This window comes from Topomyia yanbarensis, chromosome 3 (genome assembly GCF_030247195.1).
Source record: "Topomyia yanbarensis strain Yona2022 chromosome 3, ASM3024719v1, whole genome shotgun sequence".
Taxonomy (NCBI): Eukaryota; Metazoa; Arthropoda; class Insecta; order Diptera; family Culicidae; genus Topomyia; species Topomyia yanbarensis.
Window position 1 is genome coordinate 69,998,176 of NC_080672.1, and position 6,076 is coordinate 70,004,251.

The following is a 6,076-nucleotide window of genomic DNA, read 5'->3' on the forward strand; positions in this document are numbered from 1 at the left end:
ATCGGCTTTGTATAAATTCGGTTTAAAAAATGCGAAACAACACGAAGCGTAAGAATTACTATTGTGTGATCAGATTGATTTCGTACAAGCCTTACGTCTTGATGGCACCAAGCCCGAAGAGGGAAAATCATACACGCAAAAAAATTAAGTATATTTAAACCAAAAATATATGGTATTGAATCCAATAATTTATTACTTCAACTAATTGGTCTGAAAACATTTTTTTTCTTAGAACAATGAACTTTTGCTTTCAATAAAAACAGTTTTAATTTCAATAATTTCGTTCTAATTTCAATAAAATAAATATTGGAAAAGGGATCAAAAAATCCTTCTATTGAAATAATAAATAAATTTTATTGAATTCAATAAATAAATTTATTGTCTCCCGACCAATAATTTTATTTATTAAATTTAATCCATATTTTTATTGAACATACTAATCTTTTTTCTGTGTGAAAGATTGAGGGACTTTTCTAGGCTAAACACTACTTTGTTGGTTACGTAATGCTGCAAACGTCATCAGTTACAGCAAATTACGACAACGGTAAGGACTATTGATTGTTATCTCATTTTCTTGATGTTTTTTTTACTGAACCCTTAAATGCATACTGTTGTCATTTGGCAACATACCGAATTCTGTGATATTACGCCTCAACAAGAGGTAAATATCGCATCCATACCGAAAAATGAATTCCAATGAAAATGAGTTTCATGCGTTTAAAGGTTAATGTTATGTGCATCGAAAATTCCATAGCACATGGAACAGTTATGCGTATAGCGATAGTACAGAACATGGGACTGACTTGCTATTATGTGCCATCCAGCTTCTAACTACTAGGCTTTTTATGCTATGCTAAATATTAACGGGCTGTCGTTGTTTTCAGGGGCTTTGCGTACCACCTTTCATGTCGGGGTTGCGTGCTGCTGAGGGGGATATAGTTTGCGATATTTTCAGAGCGTGATCTGCAATTCCACCAACATTAACCATTACGCGTCGTCTCCCCGAAGGACTCATTCCTATACGAAAGAAGAAAATGCCAAATCAGTACAGGTTGATTGATATTGAACTAGTTTGCAACATTACCTGGTTCTCGTTCAACTTAATGGTAATGGATTTCCCCGGTAGCGTGCCAGAGAATCGAAGGAAAGCGCTTTTTTCAAAAACGAGTCATACACACGCACATATACAGAAATCCCTTCCGCCGAGTACCTTGCTGTTGTGTTTACGGTTGACCGGGTATGTTCCGTTACTGCTGTTGATCGATTTGTGGCCAATTCAATCTGAAAGTGATATGAAATTTTTGAGCACGAGATTTTTTCTCTTAAATAGTAGGATTATTACATTACAATGATCTTTTTGAAATAAAAAATAATAGTCAAAAATAACTCACCTTGTTGCGGCTGCTGCAGTGGTTCCTCCTGATTGTGATGTTTTTGCTGCTTGGGACTGTATTGTATACTGCTGTTGTACCTGAAGGTGCCGTTGCTGTATCTACTACGGAATCTGGGTGATGATAATTCTAGTTTGTGGTTGTTCCTGCGACGAATGATCATCTGCACTTGATCCTGATTGGCTTGCATCGTTTGCACCTGTGAATTTGCACTAGTTGCGGCTGTTGAATTGGAGTCAAACCCTTTGGCAGAAGCATCGCTTCATCGTTATTGCTACCGACCAGTCAGATGATGGAAAATCCTAATTTGTGGTGCTGCTGTGAAATGTTGGTGAAAAACGCTGGAATTGTGGCTGTTTGTTTCCGTTGGGATGGCTTAATCACTATCGGTGTTAAGACAGAGCTGTTTTGAGGTAAAGAGGTAAACGTAAAACAAGACTAGGAATGGACCAAACTGCATTTTGGTGTCTGGCTACTATTTCACTTAACCAGGAGAACTACCGCAGGTGAGTCCCAGTACGTCCAGTCAGAAAATGAGCCAATAATTTTCGCTGGTTCTCGTTAGTACCCAGGTTCTAGTTAGGATCGGTTAAGTGTCTGGGGCCGGATACTAACTCAAATCAGCAAGAATTATGCAAAATATTTGGATACTTACCTGTTGCAATATTGATATGCCCTTTTCAGATTTAGTTTTAAACCATCTTCATATTCATATAGTTTTAGTGTGTAGCTATAAGCTAACAGGAAGTGGAGAGTTCCACCATATTCATTCTCGTATAGATGTTCACGCAGTACGGTTCAGAGAATAAAGTTAATGTTACCAGTGATATTGCGTTTTGAATAAGAGAATAAAACATTACCACTTCTTGTTGATGCAACACCATTTTTTTCATTGTTTATAATCACTCGCGGTAACTAAGGCTACTATGGTAACGGGTGTTCGAATTTTATTTTCGAACTTTCAACGATTCGAATACAGTTATAACTTTTATAGACAATTATAAATAAATATAGAGAGATATAAAAAAATATAAAACCACGTGAACTATTTTTATAAAAGAGTGTCACGAAAAAATTTAATTTAGTTGTTGTTAGCAAGCAAAAAAGATAACAAATTAGACATTTAACGATACGACGGATTGATTTTTGGGAAAAACGTAGTTCTAGATAATCAAACTGGTGTTAAAGAAAATGAAAGAGTCGAACACTGCCGCTAGAAGCATAATTGTCCCATGTGTATAGGGTTTCCTATAGCACATGGGACAGTTATGCTTCTAGCGGCAGAACACAACCTGATCAAATGGGTCGTTAGACCAAAAGGCATCGATTCAATTGAAAAATATATGCATTATATAGTATTTTGGCGTTTTATTTTTGCGAATATACTGGGTCCATATGGAAGAGTTAATTTTTGTTATAACTAGTTTCTTTTTCCCTCTCGCTTTTTCCTACAGCCAACTGAGTGGCTACATGTTAAAGGTGGTAAAATCATGAAGCACTTCAGCACCAATATCTTCCTCATTGGAGTCCAACCTATCATTAATTCATAATACTTCTTTAGCAGCTTTCTAGTTCCCTCTTGAGCGTTCCCCGTAATTCGGATTGCTAGACGGAAACTTATATTTTCATAAACCTCATTAGAGTACAGTTCGAACGCAGACCCTATCATCCAATGCAGCGACCAAAACAGGCGTAGGCTTTCCATGGACAGTCTGGCTTACTGTCAGCAATCATTGCTGACGGAATGGGACGGAATCAAAAAAAGCCGGACATTGATATTTGGGACGAAATTATTGGTTAAGGCACTTTAATGTCTTCGGAAAGATTTCTTTATTTTTTAAGTAGTTTAATATAATGTTGGGAAATTTTTATTTAAGTGGGTATATACACAGTTTAATATAACATTATATTCAACTACTTAAAAAATAAAGAAACCTTTCCGAAGACATCAAAGTGCCATAACCAATAGTTTCGTCTCAAAAATTTAAATGCCCGGCTTTTTTGATTCCGTCCCACTGTGCGGCACTGGAAAATCGAGAGAAAAAATATTAGAACTCCGACACATATCTTCTCGATTCTCAACTTACTCTCAATGATAACCGCGTTATTCTAGACAACTTTGCGCAGCTCTGACGGTAGTCGTATAACATTCGTTTTGGGACACTGGCGTATTGTGCAGTACTAATTAGTCGCTCCTTCCTGCAGTACGACCGCTTCATATTGCTCGATGAATCTGGAAGTAATCACCAAGGTTACAGGTTACTATGCATCGATTATTTCAAGCTTTTGCATCTAACGGATGTAGTTTTTTCGAACAAACCCTGCTGATCATTATTTCTGTTTATAACAATTTTAAAATAATTATAGAAAATAAATGTTTGGCAATGAAATAACCATGCTTCTAACGAAATAAAAGAAAAAGCTGACAGTTTTCGGATCGGTATTCTTGCGAGCCTGATCTTGCTTCTGGTTATCCTCCTTGTCACAACTTTTTTATCATAGTCATCCTGTTTATTATTCCTCTTATTGTTTCGTCACGTAAGACTCAGCTGCAAGGCCAAGGGAGTGTGATCTTTGGGGCGCTTGAGCACAATGTCTTTTATGTTGAAATCCTGTATGTAGCTGACCATCACCAAAGTCGATAGATTCATCATACTCCTTAAGCAATTTATCAGTTCCTTGCTGAACCTTCCCCAACCCTAGAATGGTAAAGGGTAATGCACTGGTTTCATATACAGCTCAGCGTATATTCAAGCCCTATCCAAGAAGGATTTTTAGTGACAAGGGGCGTGACACTCCCAATACATTATATCTTATAAAATTATAATGTTTTGGTAGAAATATAATTTTATAGACTATTATGATTTCAATAAGTTTCGAAGTTCTATCACAGACTAACAGACATAACACTATGAGGGAATTCCCACAAAAAACATCGATCCGGCAATTTTCCCAGAACACTAGCTCCACCTTTTATTCACAGTCCCAAACACTCATTTGCTGAAGGGTTACCCCTCAGGTTTGGGAACAATTTTTCACTAGTGGTCTATCCCCCATATGCTTGTTCATATGTCAGTGGCGCCATAATTTCAAATGTGGCCACAGTCCCAACTACAAATATATTTAAAATGACCGTTAAAGCGGGCGAAGCATTGTTTTTGAGTGTTATGTCTGTTAGTCTGTGGTTCTATTCGAACTTATCCTAATTAAATAAGAAATCTGGATACCGCAGAAGCTAAACTATTTATGAAACAGCGGGTATGAGTAAATAAGTAATTATACTGATCGTCAGACAACTTACTATTTTTCTACTCTTCCGAAAGGTTGAACGAACATCGACGGAATTATACATGGAAGGTGAGCACCACGTTTCGGTCATAAGTCGATAAGTAAATGTTGTTCACGAGGGCAAAAATGTAGCTTTGAAGGCATGACACTCGGTTGCGATTAGACAATATTAACAGCTGCAGTACAGGTTAAGCTCAATTCGCGTGAGCATCGAACACACCCTTTGCAGCACTATGGCGTCGAATTTTATGTTCAATCGCAGAAGGGGCGACAAATCTAGAGGTTTCGTAGAAACCGTTTTACCTTGACGGAAACGAACAGATCCTTCCTACTCGTTATATCGCAATCGAGGTCCATTCTTTACAGATGGTACATAGACGAGGGTCAAGTGCAATTCATCTTCATCTGAAAAGAATAGAGACTTTTGTGCATGGTTTGTTTTTATGCGCTCGTAACCACTTCGGTGTGCATGATGAGGTTCTCCAAACTCTTCGTCATCAGAAAAGGTAACAGCTTTGGTGCGAATCTTTTTCACTAGTATTACATTTGGCGTGCTTGCAGTTATTTTTCATTCCAGCATCTAAAAGTATCAAAATTAACCTAGTTATTGAAACGAACAAATGTTAAAAAATACCAGCATAATCGATGCATTTTTAAGAATTCCTACAGATCCGGCTAGAATACTCCATTTGCCGGGAAAATATCAAACAAGACGAATCTTCTCCCTCTGATTCCCGGAAATTTTAGATGTAGGCTCGCAGATTTCATCATTTTCATTGTCATTTCTCAGTCCAAACTCTGGCAGATGTTCATCCGCCCATCTAGACTCTGTCAAGATGAGACCCTACAATGCCTAACTGTTCGCATGTGCTAGTCCGTATAGTATACCAGTTTCTTCCACAAGCAGGCGCCGGCTGTTAACTAGTTCCACAAGTTTCAGATACATTACATAGAGGATAATCGGAGGCAAAAAATTAATAGATAGTAGAGAGATTTTGGTTTGCTGAAACGAGACAAGAAAAGCATAATTTTTGTGAGTAGTATCGTAATTATGAGTATAATCAGTAAATAAGGTAATAAATAAATAAACGATTTTTCTTCATTTACCTATTTTCTTGTGCGTAGTTTTCCTTCTTGTTGCTGATGTATTTGGGCTATTGTTTTAGTCGTCGCTTCCTGTTGCATCGAGTTGCATATATTGTAACAAAAGAAACAAATAAAAATAAAGGGTGTGATCAGGGATGCCATTATGCCAGATTTATCTGGCACAGCCAGAGTTTTTGGCAGCTTCCAGACAAAAAGACAAACCTCTTATTCTGCCAGATTTTTAAGTTTTGGAAGCTGCTACACACACACATTTTGGAAATTTGGGTAATAATGTCCCAAATTTTACAAAA

The 6,076-nt window shown here is 37.3% G+C and overlaps 1 long non-coding RNA gene across 1 annotated transcript; it reads right to left on the minus strand.

The window, feature by feature from the left end:
* Positions 1-356: 356 nt before the first annotated feature.
* LOC131692096 (uncharacterized) lies at positions 357-2,413 on the minus strand. Its single transcript, XR_009305910.1, has 4 exons — positions 2,252-2,413; positions 1,392-1,794; positions 1,085-1,281; positions 357-1,017 (listed from the first exon to the last, which is right to left on the minus strand). It is a non-coding gene; the product is annotated as an uncharacterized LOC131692096 (long non-coding RNA).
* Between the last annotated feature and the right edge of the window lie 3,663 nt (positions 2,414-6,076).